Below are 21,099 nucleotides of genomic sequence, written 5' to 3'. Positions count from 1 at the left end.
AATTGCTTCAGGTAGACAATAGTTCGACTGCAGAGTTTGGGAATTGTCATACATCTCAACTCTTACGTAAGGTTGGGTTATGCTTCAATATTGGCGTTGTGATCTCCTCCATTCTTTGACAAAAAGATTTTAGAGTTGTTTAAACTTAGAGAATTCTGAGAATGCTATTCAGCATGTGTGGGATCAAGCTGGCATTTTTCAAAATTGCTGCAGGAAAAAGATAAGCCTTGAAGATCTGTACTGTATCTTCCTTGAATGCTTTCTATATCAAGGTTAGAAATTCTCAAACTATGCCTTAGTCTAAGAAACAGTTGCTTGAGTCAGTGAAATGGCATGAAAGTTTTGTTGACGTTTTGATCCAGAGGGAGAAATGGGTTCTATAATAGGGGCAGTGACATGCATGAAAGTTGGGATGCAGGTTAGATAAAGGATTTAAAATAATACTACTAACAGATTTTTTAAAACAGCAACTAAAAATTCCCATTTTATTCAAGCCAACACAAGGAAATGCGTTTACAAATTCTCAACAGCACATATCAGCTAAATCCAATGTCCATTGTCCCATGGTTCAAGTAGCCTGACATTTTTTTAGATCAGCATTTTTCACAGGGAAAAAAATTCTCTTGTGAAAGAAAGCACAATTCCTGACAACTGGTATTTACCACATCAGGTGGACAGTTTGGGATCTAACAGGCTCCCTGATGTGCTAAAAACCACTTGTCATCATATTGAGGAGAGCTGCACACACCACACACACACACACACACACACACAGATAAACTACTTGTCATGAAACTGATGAGCTAAAATAATACCAAGATGGCCTTGCCATGAGAGGTACAAATGAGGGAATCAGCTCTTCTGTGTGATGCAGAAGTGCAGAATAGAAAACTTACACTCCTCAGCTAATGAGAAAAGGCATGAATTTATCCTTGAAAGAAGGTATGATTCCCCCATACATTCCCTCCCAGAAATTTTGAGGAAAGAAAGTGATGAATAAATTACATGCAAGGATGAGAAACATATACTCTACTGTTCCTTGTGTGTCATGTACGACTATGTCAGTCATTCAGAAAGATTCTATCTGAAAACTTTTACATTTCTAAAGTAAAATTTGGAGGAAGTTTTTTTTCTGTCAGAGTTTGGATCCGTCTTGTTTATGCCCATCAGGCAGAAGCTCTTCCAGGAAAAGTGACCAATCCTTTCCATTTCATTTTTGCTTAATTTCTCTCCTTAAAGATTACAAGGTCTATCTGGCCATGCAATTTGTGAATTTGACAGAAATAGCCTTATGCATTTTTGTGTTTCCTTCTCATCATGTATGCATATTTTCATTTATATTTTTCTTAAAGTATATTTTTGTCAGCATTCATTTCACTGGAGTAATCATTTTATATACTTTTAGTTAATAAGCACATTTCCTTAACATTTGCCTTTTACTGCACAACATTGAAGCATAAACCACACCACTATATTCTGAAAATTGCAGTTTTGGACATGCTTGTGGAAGTACCAACTTCTATATATTCAGTAGCAGATCTACAATTGTTGCATTTACCTAATTGACTGGTAGACTGAACATCTCAACTAATCCCACTTCGGAGTGACTCTCAGACTAAGTTTCTTTTGCCAAATATGTTTTTTAAATTGTAAATATTCTTACCCAGGAACTGAATGTGAGTTTTTTTTTAATTCAGGAAAAGGTCTCTGAAGTCAGAAAAATATTCTACCACAGAGGGCAGGTACAATGTGAAAACTGGAATGTGGAAACTGGTCTCATTGTGGATAGTGAATAAAGGAAATAGAATCATTGTTAGAATGGTAGGCCCTCTGCTGGTGTTAGGTCCTTGGCAAATTCTCAACTTTGACATTCTCTAGAGCCAATACTCTCCTTCTCCTTCTCCTTCTCCTTCTCCTTCTCCTTCTCCTTCTCCTTCTCCTTCTCCTTCTCCTTCTCCTTCTCCTTCTCCTTCTCCTTCTCCTTCAAATGCAATTAAAAATCTTTCAACATCAGCCTTTGATTACTTATTTTGCAGAAAGTAGTTGTTCCTGCTGATTTTATCAATATGATCTTTTTTTTTTTTATTAAGGTGAATCACCAGGCTTTTTTTTTTTTAAGCCATAGTATAACAGTTGAAAAACAGCATAAAACTCTCTAAAACTTTTAAATGGCTAACTGTTCCATAAAACTTCTCAACCCACATACTTCCTATATTAGGGAGTTCCACTGATTATTGGCCATAGTAAACATTTAGATCTATATAGCCCAATATTTTATCTCGTTTCTTCTTGGGTAAGTAGAATTTTGAGTTTGGTTTCTTTTATGAGAAAGAAAGCAATAATCCCTTTGTGAAGCATTTTGATACAAAATGGAATGGGCTCATAGTGTGATGAACAAGCTGCAATTCTCATGGAACACATCTAGAATTACATTTATCTCAATACAAACAATCATTTATTCCTTAAAATGCTGTCTGCTAACTATGGTAGGAAGACAAAAAAAACTATATTAATTGTGTCAAGTGCATATTTTTTGTTAGTACACTGGGTTTTTCATATTTCAATGCAATGTTTTTCCACGATCCTTTTGGAAAAAAAACAGATAAATTGTGGGCAATGTTATTTTCTCACTAAATACAGCATCTTAGGTTAGGCATGCACTGGAGTGTAAATTTAAGAATAATGACAACGACTTTAGGGTTATGGTTATAATAATATCAAAGCAGTAGGAATACACACACATAGACAGAAATAAACACAAATGAGTTTGCATATGTTCCAAGTGTGATTTTGGAATAGTTAGTAACAATCCTAGCCTAGCAGTGCTACAAAAAAAGCAAGTTTGCCACTACGAATAAGATCTTACGAATGGGCTTCATCTTCTCTCCGATGTCCATTTATGTTGCAATCTATGTGTTTTTACTCACACAAAAATAGTTAAAAGTGAGAGGAAAATGTGGCAGTGTAGAGTATGATCATTCTGGCGTATGTCAGTCTTCAGTCATCAGGTTGCCTCAATCATTTAAAAAAGAGTGCACCTCATTCTTTTCTGCTAATGTTTAATAATTATTTTAATCCTTGGGAGAAATGAGGGGGGAAAGGGGGCAAGGTACAGTGGACCACTTGCTACAAATTAAACTCAAATATGGGAAGATCAACATTCCCTGACTTGGTGCCCAACATTTATTTACGGAAGGCAGTTCTAAGCAAGATACTCCAATTTGATGTTCTCCAGATGTTCTCCAGATGAGCTAGAGCAATGACTCTTGCTATGCATACTACAGCTCTAGGTTCTGAAGTATACAGAGCAAGAGTCATTGTTGTAGCTCACCTGGAAAATACCACCTTGAAGTATCTTGCTTCTGTTACATTTTATGGCCATAGTTTGATCTGCCCTGGCCTATCAATAATCCTGGGCTAAATGGATCAATTATCTGGCTCCCTTTACATTGGCTAGCTTCAGTAATTCGAAGAAGGCGTAATACATATTTCTTCAGACTGCATAGTATTGTAATAGCATTTTGTAACAGAGTGGCAGTCTTGTTAAAGAACTTCTGTACTTTTAAGATACCTTAGGGGGAATAAAACTGGGCTGTCCCAGTTGCATTCACCACAACAAAGCCAGATTGTTCCATGTTGCTGTGCATTATGTGCACTAAAGCATCACTTTAGGAGTTGATGTTAGGCTGCAATCTTAACCATCCTTAACTGGGTTGATGAACTCTGGGTTGATTTGTTCAATGATCCATCGGTTTGTTTCCTTGGCTGTCCACAATATTCTCAGGAGGCTTCTCCAAAATGTTCAAAAGCATCAATACTCTTCCTATCCTGCTTCTTCAAAGTCCAACTTTCGCTTCCGTAGAGCGTCACAGGGAACACCATGGCTTGCATGATTCTCTTCTTTGTAGGTATAGACACATCACAGCATTTGAATATCTTTTCCAAGGCCTTCATGGCTGCTCTACTGAGTGCTAGTCTGCGGCGTATTTATTAGGAGGAAATTAGCACCAAATTAATTTCAGATTCAAATGTCACAGGAAAGAGAAAAACGTTTTCCATTGGCTATATACTTCCATTTTGTTCTTCTCTCCTAGAAATATGATGTGAGACTTGTCTGCCAACTCTGTGATAATTTAGCTTTCATGTTATGTTTACCAAGGCTAGACTGGAGGATCCAATCATTTATCATCATTCCTGTTGGGTTTTATGTAATAACTTTGGAGCTCATATAAAGTAATGATCCACAAACTCTTTTAATGTTCATTATAAAATATGAAATATTTCTCAGAACCATTGCAATTATGTGACCAGACATAACTGTTTCACACATGAGCACATGCAGGGAGGTTTAACATAACTTTATTATCTTCTTGTCTTTCCCTTTCATTGATGAGATAATAGTATTTTAATATTTCTTCTAGAGAAAAGTTAAACAATTTTGGAATCTCTGCTGAGGCCTAGTTTATTGGTTTTTGCAACAGAGTATTCAAGAATAATTGTATTTATGATTAGAGTGACACTAATAAATGGTGTATGTATAGAGAAGATTTGTGTTTGTGTGTGTGTGTGTGTATCTATATTTACATATACAATATACCACTATATTTTGCACAAAACTCAAGTAGACAGAGGAAATGAAATATTTACAATCAGTTTGTTCCTTTAGGTATTTCTCATTTGCTCATCACATGCAATTTATATTGTACCTAGATGGCCCCATAATTTACTGGAGGGCCTAGTGAAAACTGACCAGGGAAAAAAAGGATTGCAGAAGGGGAGACAGACAGAGGAATGTGTAAGTGTAGATTCCCTTTCTGATAATCCTCTAGCAGCAATGAGATTTCTTAAGTTGTAGCCAGAGGATGACAGGGTTAATTCCCACATCAGTATCTATCCCACATTGGAAAGCCAGTGTGATATAATGATAAAGGTGCTGGGCTAAGATGCATAAGCTCAAATCTACCATCAGACATCACAATTCTGTGGATGGATGGTTGGCTAGCCATTCTCTCTCAGCCCAACCTAACTCACAGGGATCTTCTGGTGGGATCAAGAGAAGGGATATCCCCAAGTAACCTACAAGAAGCTTCTAGAGAAGGTGGGCTGTTCATCTAGCCAATAGCTAAATAAATGACCACCCCCCAAACTGACTTAATATTGACATGGAGTTAGGAGAATATACACTCCCTATGTGGGTCAATGTTTATCTCAGGGACTATTTTGCCATTCAAATTCCCCAGGTAATTAAAGTCGGATGTTAAGAGTGGAAATAAGTACAATTTCCTTTGGGAGGAAATAGTAATAATAACCTACAGATATCTTCTTCATCTCCATCCTGTTCCCCACAAATGTTCTTGTTGAATCAAATGGTTGCTTTCGTTATTCTTGTTGCTGTTGTTCCCCAAAGGGAAAAAAACCCAGCAAAATTCTCAAAGGTGAGGTGTAGTTTCTTAATTTCTTAGTAACAAAGATTTCTCCTTTCTCCCTCTGTCCCATAAAAATGGTCCACCACTCTTGTACAGTTTTTACATTAAGCCAAGGGCCATGAATTTCTAGGGCTACATGATGCCTGCTCCTGCTATGAGTGAAAACTTACACTACTGAACTTTCAAGAAAACATATCTTTTTGCTGCCTCAAATGAGCCGGGACCTCAAATTATTTTGTAATAAGGCTTTAGGTGAAAGCTTATGGCAATTCTAGTGGTCTCTGTGGTTTCATGATTTGGATTAAACATGTTACTTACCAGGGAAGGGAGATACCTTGATCACAGAAGTTTTCCTGGGCTGAGTCTCAAAATTAATTAATTAATTAATTAATTAATTCATTCATTCATTAATTCATTCAATTTGTATAGCCGCCCATCTCAAACTGGTGACTCTGGCTAGTGAACAATCATAAAAACAATTAAAACAGTTAAAACACAATACAAAAAAATTAAAGTTTTACTGCTGGACCAGATTGGACAGGTAGAGGCAACTGGGAGAAGATGGTCCCTCAGGTAACCCAGTCCCAAACCACGAAGGGCTTTAAAGATGACAACCAGTACCTTGAATTGCACCTGCAAACACACTGGCAACCAATGCAGCCCCCAAAGCAGTGGTGTTACATGTGCCAAATAGCCAACATCATTTACAACCCATGCAGCTGCATTTTGTACCAGCTGAAGCTTCTGAATGATCTTCAAGGGCAGCCTCAAGTACAGCACGTTGCAGTAGTCCAAATGGGAGGTCACAAGGTCATGAGTGGCAGTGAGCAAAGCCTCCCAGTCCAGGAATGGGCGCTGTTGGCGCGCAAAACCTGAAGGTGTGCAAAGGCCCTCTTAGCCACAGCTAACACCTGCTTTTTCAGCAGGAGCCATGAGTCTGGACCAGAGGTGGGAAAAACCTTGGTTCTCGAAGGCCCAAGCACCCCAAGCCACTCAGTCTTGCTTAGGTTGAGCCGAAGGCCATTGCACCCCATCCAGGCCCCTACAGCCTCTAGGCACTGAGACAGGACATCCACAGCATCACTCAGGCAGCCTGGGGTAGAGATATAAAGCTGGGTATCATCAGCACATACTGATGATACCCCACCCCAAACTGTCGGATCACCTTACCCAGTGGCCTCATGTAGATGTTAAATAAGAGGGGAGAGAGAACCGAGCCCACAAAGTGCCTTCACCTCTGGATGTGCTGTAGGTCCCAATCTCAGCCCTAATTCAATCTCTTCAAACTTCTCTAGGTCACTCAATACCATTTCCTACTTTTTGAGTTCAGATTGTAATTAGAGCAGATATGTAAGAATAGGAAATGTTGTTAGTTTAATGATTCCATATTCTACTGAGGATGGACCAAATGGAGAAGGGAATTGAATAGTAAGGCTGAGATTTGTGCAATGGCCCAGTTTGAGTGTAACACCAAATCATGATTTGTTATGAAGATGAAGCACAATGGCCTTGGATTTCTATTACTCCTCTTCCTTTTCTTCCTACATGTCCATTAAAAAAAATGAGCTCTTTAAATTAATCACTGTTTCACATTCCATCTGAACCCTAAAATTTGGTAACCACAGTCTCAAATGTCTATAGGAAAAGAAAAATGTAAAACAAAAACAGGAAAATGGAAAGAGTAGAATGGGCCTGCTAGGAGGGAAGAGCTAAACAGACATATTCCTTTCAGAAAGGAAGTTATATATTGCAACATGTTTGAGGTAGTAAAAGCCAGTCATTATTAGCATCTGGGCAAAAGGTACCATAGAAGGGAATGCATAAATGTTCTGTTTGTCCAAGAAAGCCCCACTGCTACTTCCACTGCAACTTTTGTCTCTTTAACTGAAATAAAGCTGTGATCTCCTACTGTAAATATGCCTAACCTACAATCCAAGGGGATGATGTAGCGCTGCAACAAGGGAGTTGGGTAAGCACACAGAAGCGTGCAGCAATGATGAAGAAGGAAGCAGATAGTTTCCCTTTGGCCGAAAGTCTTCTTTAATCATACCCAGCCTTCACGTATAGGAGTCTTTACTTGCTTCATATCCAGAAGCCCTAGGATACATTTCAGCTACCATAAAAATGTAATGCACAAATATTATTTTGATAACTCAGTCAACTAAAGGATAAGTAAGCCAAGCTGAGCAAGAGGGAAGACTGGATCTGTTATGCTCAGCCCTTTTAATGTGAGGAAAGAAGTTACAGTAGGTATTTTATTTCACACTGATTCTTTTTGGTGGGTTACAGCACCGTTCTTTGCACTGAAAATTAAAAACAGGGTTTCAGTTTGAATTACACCACACTAATGCACTGAAGTGAGATTACTTAGCTATGCTTTTCCTGGCTGAAAAATACACTGTGACTAATGACACAGTGAAAGGGGTGATAGATGCAGGATGTGCCAAAGATGTGTGTAAGAAAATATATAGGCCTTTCATTAAATGTAGTTAATTTGAGTTGTTTGTTTGCTTAATTACTTAATTGGATTTATATCCACCACAGTCAAGAAGACTCTTGGCAGTTTACAACAGCCATCAATACAAGATCATAACCTGTCCATGATAAAAAAAAAATAGGTAAAATAAAAACAGTTATATAGAATTATATGAAACTATATGCAAACATACAGTTTCTACACAAAATGTAAAGTATTTCCTGTTTTCAGAGAATAAAAGAGGGGTAGCATAAGAAAGTGTGACTTTTTCTGGATTACTTGATATGTGGCAGTCAAGTAATTCCAGTGAATAAGAAGAGCTCCTCATGGACTGGAATTTCACCTCACTCTTCTACAAGCAAGGAGATCTTTTGAACTCAAAGTTCAATATTTGTGGGACTTTGTTTGGCTCTTTCAATCACCCCAATACTCCTTTTGTGGCCCTCATTTATTCTCATAATTCAGGAAGATTGTGGGGTCATTTAACTATTTAGTCATAAGATTTATGAACTGCTTTATTCCAGAAGCATTAGATGTTGTACAAGCAGTGAAATTAATACCGTAAGCTTTGCAAAAACCTAAATCACCACTTTATTCCTGAAATGCGCCCTCTGAACTCCTACAAATCAGGCTTATTTTTCCTAGTTTTTGCAAGCTTTAATTTTGTACTTTGAACCCCTTCAGAACTACCCAGCCTTCCCCAAATCCCATCCCCTAAAGACCCCAAAATCTTGGCCTCATAGCATCACCCACTAGAACCCCTGCCATGATTGGCAACTAAAACAAATTAGAAGTATGGCCCTCCCAGCCATAAGCAAATTGTTCATCATCAGTCTTGGCCCAGTGCTTAAGTCACGGTTTTCAAGTGAAGTTCTCTTAAGGTTTTTTTCTGTAGCCAGTTTTGTGTAGTGGCTTGGCATAAGAAGCAGGCTATTTTCTCCCCACTATCTTAAGGATTAGGGTGGCATGAAGAGAACTATCTGAGAAAGACAGCTGGAGTATTCAAACCTATCTCTGGGTAGACAGCAACCATTGATGCTTATACCTCTGATGCAAACAGAGACATCTTTATTCACTTTCGTAGAAATATGCTGTATCTAATATTATAGCAAATGAGAATACCGCTGTTTCAGGAAGTTAAATACATGCTTTCCCTCCAGCCTCAAGATCAGAGTCAGGGATTTTCATCTGCCTGAGAGTTTGTGCTGTTGAATGAGATTAGGTTTCCATGGAATTGTTCAAGACAGATTGGATTTAGTTATTGAATTTAACTCTTGTTAAAATACAGGGGACTTCAGTTAAACTGTAGCTTAAAAATACTAAATTAAAAACTTTGATTTTGCTAAGACCTAATTTTGATTTATTCTCATGCAAGCCTCTCTCTCTCTCTCTCTCTCTCTCTGTGTGTGTGTGTGTGTGTGTGTTTTACAAAACTTTTACAGCCATGGGATGGGATTTCTGCTGAAAAATTGTGCAGGCAGTCACTACAATCTGTTGTTAGATTCAGCTTGTAAGACACTGTGTATGTGTTGTGCCTTTGAGTCAGTGTTGACTCCTGGCAACTGCCTGGACTAGTCTGCAGTTTTCTTGGCAAAATTTCAGAAGTGGTTTGCCATTGCCTCCTTCTTAGGGCTGAGAGAGTGACTGGCCCAAGATCACCCAGCTGGCTTTGTGCCTAAGGTGGGACTAGAACTCATGGTCTCCCAGTTTCTGGCCTGGTGCCTTCACCACTACACCAAACTGGCTCTCTGTAAGACATTACAGTACTTTAAATAAAAATGCATATTGTATCACAATTTTTTAATAAGGACAATCTAATATCAATAGGTGTTTTTGAGGCTATTGACCTCAGTCTGCAACACATCAATTCTTATTTTTTCTCAAGGCAAAGAGTAATGTTTGATGAATTCCATCATTTTATTCTGCCATCTTTAATTCCTTGCTGTAGTCTTTGATCTAGAAAGAGCATCTTTGTATAATCCTTAGCATCTCTTTGCTCCTGATCTCTGCAGAATTGTTGACTGTCAAGATTTTTAAGTGTGCATCTGGCACACTCAGGTTAGTATGTCTGCAGTGCTATCTCTTGAGATTTGGAAGATGACGCTCCTGTCTAAGTGGTGGAGCGATGATACATCTTTAATGCCAGCATGTAACACTTGGATGTTAGGTGGCTTTGTCATTGGATAGCAATTCCTGTCATTTTGTTAGGAGACTTAACAGCTACTTCATGTGGCATCAGTAGAAAAGTGATGCAAAAAATAAGTTGATCAGCCCTCTTATGGAATTCTGAGTTATTAATAAGAAATCTGGGTTATCAAAATTGAGCAATATCATTTTTACTCGTGTATTTGCATGAGCATCTTTTTGTGACCCATTCCTCTTCATCTATTGAGGAAAATATGCCTCTAGTCATTATACAAGACTAGAAATCTGTGATTGGAGTGATATAACAAACACCGATCATCTGATACATATATTTTAACTAGAAGAGGCGTGGAACCTCATATTATAGTATGTATGCAAATGTTTCTGGGCTGAGATGATCACCCTAACGTATAACATGGTTCAGCTGTGGCTTAGCATGTGGGATAAACCACCTGTTATGGCCATCCACTTATGCTCAAATCATAGAGTTGCAGAGGACTTTAAAAGCCCTTTTGCATTATTGGGAAGAACAAGAATTGCCTGAACTTGTTGTGTGAACTCAGCCCAACAATTGTGCATTAACAAGTTTCCAACAAAGTCACTCCAGAACAAACTGTTGTTCTTAAATGAAAACAATATCTTCCTTTCCTGTAGCAAAATAAGATGCCTGCAGAAAAAGTAATAATAACCCCATAATCCCATATCCATGGTGTGGCATGGAAGCATACCACTTCTAGCTGCATTTAATCTACAAAATCCATTTTGAATCTGTGTTTGAACTGCAAGTTATGTAGTTGAACCATCATACTGGGTTTTGGGCTTTCCTGTTGTCACTTTCTCAGCACCTTTAATATTGTGCCTGATGAAGTCTTCTGTAGTAAATTTAAGCCTCTTCTGTGATGTTTGGATGGTCCCCATTGTAGATATCTATTGTACGTTTATGAAATATAAGTAGATTGTGTTATTTGGTACTAATCATCATTTGTCATAATTATTAGGCCATGTTTGTTGTTGTTGTCGTTGTTCCAATTTTCTTGATACTACTAAAAGTTTTTGAAGGTAACCTAATAACGTAGAGCATAATCGCTCGTTGACTTGGGGTTTTGTGTGTGTGCGCATCTGTGCGTGTTTTGTTTTTAATATCCATTTCTCTTTCAGCTTCCTCTGTGTGCCTCAGAGTATACCTGATTTGTGATGATAAGTTGCTGCACTAATTTCTTAATGCTTAATTATAAGATAGCAATCACATAAAAAAGAAAGGAAGGAAGGAAGGAAGGAAGAAAGATTTGATTGTTCAATGAACTTGGGGAAGTTTTATATTCATCATTATCAATCAACACATCTTGTAATCTGAAGCACCATCAAATAAGAGCTGATTTCGCCCCCACCCCCGCCCTGCCAATTAGGGTTTGTTTTCTTTATCTCCATTGTGTGGAATTGCCCCTGATGTGAGAGTGTTGCATTCAGGGTGACTGAAGTGTCTTTTCTAAAATTTAGCTTGTATTGTCCTTTGTACCACTCACTATTATAGGCAACAGTTCTTCTGTGAATTGGAAAAGCTATTATTTCCAGTGGCATTAATTCCAGTGATGGGCTTAGCAAGGTTGTAGGGATTCAACATTCATGGCTCTTCTGCCATAATGCCAAGTCCTGGTTCTCTCAAGCTTTTGCAAATTTAAGCATGACAGAGAATGAATGGCCCTCTTCAAACACTGTAAATGAATATACTGTAAATCTACACATGGGAAGGGGTGCCAGGACAAGTCACCCAGCCCCTCCCTTTTCATATTTCAATTGCCCTCCATGTGCTGAACATGAAAAGCTACCACAGTCAGTAAAAGATAACTCATAATTTAGGAGCTTGATTTCCTAATAATCCATGTTGTCTTTGGATAATCAGGTATCTAAAACACACAAAAGTATTTCAGTAGTTCAGATGCAATCAAATTTAATTTTATTCTGGTTTCCTATGATTGCTGTGACCCTGTTGGTTAGTTATCCTCATAAGATTCAAACAAATTTCCAGTGTGTTAGGATCACTCCTTTTTCTACTGCTGCAGTGCAGTGGTTTGTTAGAGAATCAGGGTAGAACCGTATGATCAAGTCAAATCAAGAGTCCATATAATCCAAATACTGGTTAAATTTACATATCACACTAAGCCAGAGTTGAGCAAAAGTCACTCACGGTTTCTCTATCCCCCACTTCAATTTCTGAAGCTACAGTAACATTCAGATTGACAGTGCAGTTTTTCTAATGTCTTGGGCAAAACACTAGCTGAGCAGAGTCTTGTATTTGGGACAGTTGGCCAAATAAAACTAATAAATAAACAAACAAACAAACAAACAAACAAAACAAAAGGCAAAATGAATACTAGAAACATTTTTCACAGCTTAAATCCTCCAAAACTCCTGAACCTTCTCTTCTTGACCAGATATGTCGACCCTAGATTGATTACTTATTTATTTATCTGCTATATCTCTATAACCCCACACAGTACCAGGATTCACAGTTTATGGTTTAGTCTCTTTTAGGCAATTATAGCTTATGCAGCAAACCATGGTTAAGCACACACTGAATTGGGGTGATGTGTGAATTATCTTCTTAATTAATTAGGTGCCCCCAAATGGTCAACAACAGAAGAACATGGAGGTAGCTTGTTCTGAGTTGCCATCGTGTAAATCTCAGTCTTTCATTCTCAGCTTTTATTCATGCAATAAAAAATTAAAAAGCTTCCTCAAGTTAAGCTTCTTTCCTGATGACCTAAGGCAGTGTTGTCCAAACTTGGCCACTTTAAGATGAGTGGACTTCAACTCCCAGAATTCATGGCTGGCTGGGGAATTCTGGGAGTTGAAGTCCACCCATCTTAAAGTGGCCAAGTTTGGACAACACTGACCTAAGGCCATGTTCATGCAGTCTTCTTGACAGCAGTACAGAAATATAACCTGCGACCTTGGAATTTTCTGGTGATCTCCCATCCAGGAATTAACAAAAAGTGCTATAAAAATCCTACGTTGGTGCAAGCAAGATATAGTTCAATGGAACAGAAAGAGAAATGGCACCTCGTCTTGCCGTAGCAGTTACATCTACAGTTCTGCATCCATAGCTTGATCAAAAGAAGAAAGATGCCATAAGGTCTTATCTTTGGACGTCTTTCAAATTCATTTGGCATAGCGGGGAACCGCAAACAAAGAAAAATGGCCATTTACATGATAACCTTTGAAATTTAGATTTCCACCATATATGGCAGAATAGAGTTCAACAGTCCCCGGTCTTTAACTGTTAGCCTTGGTAGGAATAAACTGGCTCTTCTTCTGTTGTGACCCCCCTTCCCCTTCTCCCTCCCCCTCGCTCCCCTTTGAACACAGAACTGTAATCGAGTTATTCGTGAGCCGGGTTTTGTGGTGGTGGAGTAAAAGGGTGGGACCACTGGGTGTCTTTTCTGTCCTTTCAGAACAACCAAACCCAGGCTTGCAGGAATGCAGGGAAATTCAGTAATCTGTGTGTAATGATTTTTTGCATTAAGACTCAGCTCGCTTGGATGTCTCCGTAACATAAGAACCGTCATTTTGCGCATTCCGATCCCATTATGTTACATTGTTACTGAATACAGAGTGATATTATGTTGCTCCTGCAAAGGGCAAAGTGGCCAGAATTTTATCTGCTGAACAAATCAATCTGGATTATGTCAGTTGAAAAGAATTGTGGACAGCAATCTCTAGCAGATGGGGGAGGAGGCTGTGCTCCCCCCCATTTTTTTTTTTAATGTGTCTGTTTGGTTTCTCTGAATGCCCCAACTGAGATAATACCTTGCAGGGACTGAGAAAGAGAGAGAGAAATGAGTTTTTTGTTTCCCTCCTGCTTTGATTTTACTTTATTTTATTTTATTTTTTTTTCAATACAGGCTGCACCAATTATCATTTCAACATAAAGTATTAGGAGATCAATTTGGAGTGGAATGCTTCCCCCCCTTTTCATGTTAATACAGTGTTTTCTTTAAGCCGTCTTTGACGGCTGTCTAGGCTGTGGGAAAAAGGCTGAGTAAATAATGAAGAAAAGCTTTGGAAAAAAGAGAATGGGTGGAGTTTGGCAAAGGATGTGGCTATTCATCAGCAACTCAAGAAGGATGATGGAAATAATAAGAGCCCCTTAAAGGAAAAAGGAAAGCCCCCCCCCTTTTTTTTTATGATACAGATTTCTAAAAAGAATATTTCATTCTCAACTTTGGAAAACTTTTGGAGGAGCCCCTTTTCAACTTCCTGAAATCAACAGAAGCAGAAAAGCAAAAGGGTCCCTTTGAAATGGATCGCCTGCTATAAGGAAGGAGGGGAAAAAAGTACATTCTTTCGCAATCAGTGGGGGGAAAAAAGAGTCTCATTTCCTGTCCATTTCTGCAAATTTCTTACCGTGCGACATTGTCATTTAATACCTAAAGAACATTAATGTATTTCTTTTGACACAGGGGGAAAAAACCCTCAAAAGAAATCCCTTGTGTGAAATAATTTGTGTGAACTTTGAACTCAGTAGAAGTCTTGCTGTTATTACACCCTTATTTATACAGTACTGAAACTGTTTGAAACTAAATACTGACATGGATATAGTGTATACATTCAGAGTAATGCTTTAAAAAAAATAACTTTCTTACATTTTGCTGTGTGTTCATTTCCCTTTCTCCATTTAGAGAGCAGCAGGCTATTGTGGCAAAAATGTTTATCTTCCAAATGAATACACACACTTTTTTTTTTAAAGTGCTTTGAATTGCTGGATTTCAACTGAGCAGATCTAATTCCACCATCTGCAAAGTTCCTGATTTTATAATACTTATAAGCTGTTTTTAATCTATTTTTACTGCCATGTTCTGTCCTGAAATGTCAAAGAGTGCAGAATAGGTCTCGGAATTAACATGACAGTTAAGAAACTTGGCAAGGTTTTACAGCAGATTGTGACATTAACAAAATACAAAGGAGAACTGTGAAATTAACATTAATGCATGCTTGCAGACACTATAAAAATCTATATGTCCATGATCAGGGAGCTAAAAATAGAGATTTTTTTTTCTCCTGTTGATGCCATTAAATGCAGCTCTCGGCTGTGAAAAGAAATTTCCATATGAAAAGCAACTTAGTAAAAAGTAATGCTGTAATCCCTCTCTCTATGTTGAATAACAGGTTTATGTAATCCTAGGTCAAGTAAGCATATGGTTCTTTTTGTCTGCCAATTTTTTGTGTGCGTTAGACTTTTTGAATCTATGATGAGGCTGCTTTAAAAGCATCAACAGCTGCAAATGCAGTAAGATGATAGATGGGGCCGATAAGTAGTGGCAGTTATTAAAATTCACAGATTGAGTATTAAATCATGAGGGGTGGACCCTTTCTCTAGGCAGAGATCATAAAAGCAGTCCTATTCATGGAGGCTCCAGAGTAGTTCTTCTCCAAGCATAGTTAAGCACGTTGGTCCCATTAAATTGGAATGTTGAACAGTATTAGCACTGTCCAAAGCTTCTCTCTGTGTGCAAACTCTTTGGGGCTGTGAATGAATAATTTTACGTTTTTAATATCTCCCCTGCCCTGCCCAGCATAACAGAGCCCTAATACATTACCCAAATCATTAAGGGCCATTGTAAAAAGTTACAGCCCTGGAGAAATTCCTAAAGAAAAGATGGAAAAGTCTGGATATGTCCAGATGTATTTGGTGTGTGTGTGTGTGTGTGTGTACACACACACACACACACACACACAAATATATATCCTGCTTCCCATGTAATCAGATGTGTTCTGTTTCAGTGATTGCTTAATAAGTTGATTAATATAACTGAATGTTGTGTTCCTACCATATGTCTGGTGCAACCCTGCAGTTTAGGAGCTGCAAAGTCACAGCCCTTTCAATAGCAAGGAATTCTTAGTAGGTATGAGAAGTATGCAGGAATCTCCCAAGGATTGTTCAATAAAACTGGTGGGAATGTTCATCTTTAGCAACTCCCCTGACACCTTGATTCAAAGGTTTGCCCAAGATTTCTACCCAGTCAGGTAGAAAATGGTGCACCACTTTGCCCACTGTTTGGTTTATATGGGAAATGTGATTTACCATAGTTAGATGCATCCTCTCCTCCATGTGTTCATCACCTTGCCAAATCTAGCTGATCTGAAAACCTAAGCAGGCTTGGATTTGTTTAGTGTTTAGATAGAAAACTACCAAGATATCCCCGGGCAGCAAGGCAGATTGGGCAGTTGAAAAAGCATTGCCTGGAAGATGGCAATGGCAAGTGCTTCAATATTCTTGCTAAGAACAAGATGTTCATGAAATCTCTAGAAGTAGAGTTGTCTTCTTCCCACCATGTAACACTGTCTTCATAGAATGTCTAGGTAGGATCTTGGAGTTGTAAATTGAATGTCCTTTGATTTAGACCTCAACTCATCCAAAAGTCCACAAGCTACTTTAACTCAGTCCCATTATTACCAGGAACATTTTAATATTGGCCTTCCTTGCAGAAACATTGCAAAACATTACTGATGTGAAGCAATTTAATGCTAGAGATACAGACCATAATTCTGCAGTCAGAAATTCCATTTTCTTAAGTAATTGCTTCCACATGGACACACAAAATATTATACAACCTGAGCATCATCTCATCCATAATCACAGACCAGCGCATGCCTAGTAAAGGTTAAAACATTATTGTCATGGACTCATGTCAAGCTTTATTTGTTTTGCCTAATTCCATGGTTCACCATAGTTGAGCCATCTGACTATCACCGGCATAAGGCTCCCTAAGAAATAAGTTCAAGAAAGGGACTTATTTACCTTAATCTGATAGTACTCACTTCAGAACCAAGCACTGCACCCTTAATGTTTGGGTTAGGCACTGCTGGGTATTAAATGGAGCACAGGCTACATGTTTTATTTACCATAGGGCTCAGATTCCCATGGAAAGTCTTCTGTATGATTTTTAGCAGCACTTACCAGGTAGCTTGGCCACATGTACTCCATATCATTGGTGGCTCCTGATAGTGGTGAAACCTCATGCAAGATATCCCTGAATGTGATGTTTGGGCAACCTGACTGTGACATCTGTCATCCCATTAACCACTAGGATGATTTGGCTGATCTGGCTTCCTAGGCAAATGTCCTCTTCCTCTCTTACTGCTCCATGTGTGTCCCTCCCAAAGCTGCATGCTCATTGGAAGAGGACAACCATCCCAGACAGAAGTAGTAGAGGGAATATACCAAATTAACCCATGAGTACTGGAAGTACTAGCCTGAACCTAACGCAGAAGGAACAGCTACTTCAAAGAGAGAATGCTTGAGGGTCACATGGCCATCACATTCTTCCTGAGAAAAGGTGCTCTGCCCCTCCTAAACTAGCTGTCTACCTTCAGAAGCGGTGGAGGAAACTTGTGCTGAAATCAGTTTCAGCTGAAAGCTTTTGCAAGTGGAATGATGGGTGCAATTTTTGGTTTTTCCCTAGGCAGGAAGATTTGTTGAGATTGTTCCCAAGTGCTAGTAAACAAGTGGTAATTGGAGGGTAGGAAATGTGCCATCACACCCTCTTTGATAGAAATATGGCCTGGATCATAGATTTCTAGAGGATGAAGTGAATTCTGGTAGTATTCTTTTCTGCACTGATTTCCTTGGCACCTGAGTTAAGAAGAGCCATCTCCGGGACTACCTCTCCCCGAGACTGTCTGCCCATCATACCAGATCGGATAGAATGGTCACGCTTCAGGTCCCTTCCCTGAAATTTTGCCATCTGGTGGGATCTTGGAAGCGTGCTTTTTCCATGATTGCCCCTACCTTATGGAACACCCTTCCCCAGCTGATTTGGCAGACCCTCACCCTTTTATCCTTTCGGAAGGCCATTAAGCCCTGGCTTTTTACCCAGGTGCTGGGCTAGAATGAGGATATCTGGAGCTGGTTGTGGGGCATCCCAAGGGGATGATTGAGGAGCCAGGTTTTTATTTTTTTATTTTATGGTTTTATGGTTTATGATGTTATAGTTACTGCTTTTATTGTTGTGAGTTGTGTTTAAGATGGGTGGCTATAAAAATCTTTTAAACAAACAAACTGGACCCTATTGATTATGTGGATCAATGAAACCTTCCATTCTCTATTCCCCATTGGAAAATATGTCCATTTTGTTAGTGTAGGTTACCTTAAGCAGTTTCATCTAGGGAAAATACAACCCTGGTGAGATGAAAGGAGTTCTCCCAAAGGTTTGCACTGCAGGCTACTGACCTGTCTCACACTTTATAAGCTTTTGTCTTTGGACCTTGATGTGAATCTTGCTGGAACACTTCATTTATGCAGAGGCCTTTTTAGAAAGTGTTCTATTTCCATCCCAACGGTCTGACATTTAGAAGACTCAAGCAACCTATTTCTAGAAGGAGCAGCTGAGAGGATCTGTTCAACTTGGGTGAATGGAATATTTGACTCATCTCCACACTTATCAGTATCAACCATTAGATCCTAACACATCCTCACTGGTGTATACCAAAACAGAGACACTCCCAGTCTGCCAATGGTGCAGAACAAGGCAACCCCACCAGGCTTTTCCTAATTATTGGTGATAAATCCTTGAAAATCCCCTTTCTGGAGTGTCAGGCTCACTTCCTCTCCCCATAGCCTAACCCACAAAGCTGAAATATACAAGAGTTCCACAAGATTGTCTTCTCATTTGTAGATGACAGATTGCATAATATTGTGGGATTGGTTATCTTCTAACTGAAGGCACCATTTTGTCCCCAGCATTGATGTTTCACACTTCATTAGCAACAGGGAAAGGTTAATTCCAGGCCACCATACCATTTTGGGTACAGTGGAGCCATCTCTGAAGACTCAAGGCTGAAAATTGGCTGCATGATTTCTTGCCATTTTGAGGCAGGAAACACAGCATCAAGAGCTGTCCTACAATAAGGGTAACATGCTTGAAAAGGAAAAAAGAACAAAAAGTCCCTGAAGTATCCTCATAATTCCAGGGAAAAAATTCTGCCTTTTGTATCATACATGAATGTACTGTGCTTCCCCCCTCAAAATCCTTAAACAGAATTGGAACAACAAAACAACACAAAAAATAAATCCTTTTTTATGGCTGCTGACCAGCATATTGTGCAACTTCCTATGAAAGACTATACAACACAAAGAAAGATTAAAAGGAGGAGAAAGAAGACATTACTAAATGTAAACATAAATGTACAAATAAAATAGTCTAAGAATAATATGAATACAGACATTACAATGTTAAGAAAAAATAAGAGCTAAATTACTGATGTCAGTAATGAACTGTTACTGAAATATGCTTAAATGCTAAAACACTAAACTGCTACCTATTAAGTTAATATAATATTAGAATCATATTTAATATACTATATTTGATGCCAATAAAATCTTAATGACTGTTGTGACAAGTCACTGGCATTTCATATATTCAGTAAAAATCCAATGGGTAGAGTATCAAAAGATGATAATCACCCTTTCCCCTAATCTCATCTTTGTCTGGAAAAATTGGACAGGAAGAGAAAGAAAGAGATAGCTGAAACCCTTGGGTGGGAATCCAACTTTTTTGTTTGGACACAGTCAGAAAGGGTGACTCAAAAGGCCACAATGCTTGATGAGAATTTTCAGTGAATTGGACAACTGTTAGGGAGGAAGACTAAATAATCTAGTGAATAGTAGGAAATATTTCAAAGTCTCTTCCCCCTGAAATGAGGGTTTCCCCCCCTCACTATTGCTGTTTTGTTTGCCACTGAGATGAATATACTTCTCTGTTCTTCATTTGTTTAGTCATGACAAATTATTGCCATTCTGCATCTCTCTGTATATAGGATTTCTTACATATTGTTTGCCATTACAAATGGAAATCTGTCTGCAGGCCTTAGCGAAATAAAATTAGGACAAAACAAAAGATAGCTTTATATAAGACATTTATATTTCTGTTTTCCTAGCATGCCTTGCTTTGGGCAAGGGTTCCATCCAAATGAATGCAATGGGATGAACGTACAGAGGTAGAAATGCTTTCGATGGCTTTTAATAGCAGCTGGAAATCCTCATACAGCCACACGGGGGAGCTCATTACTTGAAAACAAGCAAAAGAGGAAGGTTTTTCTGAAAATAAAATAGCTTAAAGGTCTCTGTGGGTGGGAGGAATAGGAATTATTTTTCTGGAAGTTACATAAAAAAATAAAACTAAATTAAATTGTGTAGTGGATGTTAAAATGCAGTTCTCTTTTTTGCAAAAAAAAAAAAAAAAAGGGAAGGGAAGGGAAGTCAAGGGAAGTCAAGGGAAGTCAAGTCAAGTCAAGTCAAGTCAAGTCAAGTCAAGTCAAGTCAAGTCCTGGCTACGTGGCATTAATTTGGCAGCCAATTCCATAATTTTAGGTATGCTTTTTCTGTGAGAAAAAGATGGGGCTGCCCTTTGCTTTTCATGATACAGCACTGAATCCAGTAGCTGACTCATCAATATAGTTTTAGTGGGAAAAGGTTAGATAATGTATAACATTGAGGAGCAAGGATTGGATGACCGGAACTAGAATTTTGAAAGGAGAAAGGGCAGGAAAAATATGCTGGGAATGGGTCTATACTTGTTAACTTTGGAGGCATCATTTGTCACCATTAAGTTACCTATAAATTTGTAAGGTAAAAACAACTGTGAAACACTCTAATCCTATGCAGACCTATGTATTCAGCTGGTCTCTGAATAAATGGGCATAGGATTGGGCTACAGATGGAGCAACCTGGATCAAATATTTGCTGGCCTATGGGTTAATCTTTGTTTCCTATTCCAAATGCACCTTCTAGGCTGAAAAACAAATTGTCATGGGTTCATTCTGCTCTTCCAAATCCAATGTATCCCCATATTGTAAATGTAGGCCTATACATGTGGACTGGTTTATTCATGGGTAGTCATTAATTGATGGTCATGGCATTAATGGCTTGCATTGTGCAGTTGAACTATCTCAGAGTTAACACCAGAAATGAAGCATTTTTTTTTTTCACCTCTGTAGTCTGAAAGTTCTTCTTGGTGAAATCAGTATATTTACATCTTCAACCATGAACCAACA

The 21,099-nt window shown here is 38.6% G+C and overlaps 1 protein-coding gene across 8 annotated transcripts in view; it reads left to right on the top strand.

The window, feature by feature from the left end:
* The window catches only part of ZNF536 (zinc finger protein 536), a 400,005-nt gene that overhangs the window by 337,727 nt on the left and 41,179 nt on the right, over window positions 1-21,099 (top strand). The window lies entirely within an intron of this gene.

The sequence above is a fragment of the Python bivittatus genome, unplaced genomic scaffold (genome assembly GCF_059951505.1).
Source record: "Python bivittatus isolate LINGU-HERP-01145 unplaced genomic scaffold, Pbiv_v1 ctg000190_np1212, whole genome shotgun sequence".
NCBI lineage: Eukaryota > Metazoa > Chordata > Lepidosauria > Squamata > Pythonidae > Python > Python bivittatus.
Note: the sequence above shows the minus strand (reverse complement) of the source record. Positions and strands in the feature narration are given on the sequence as shown.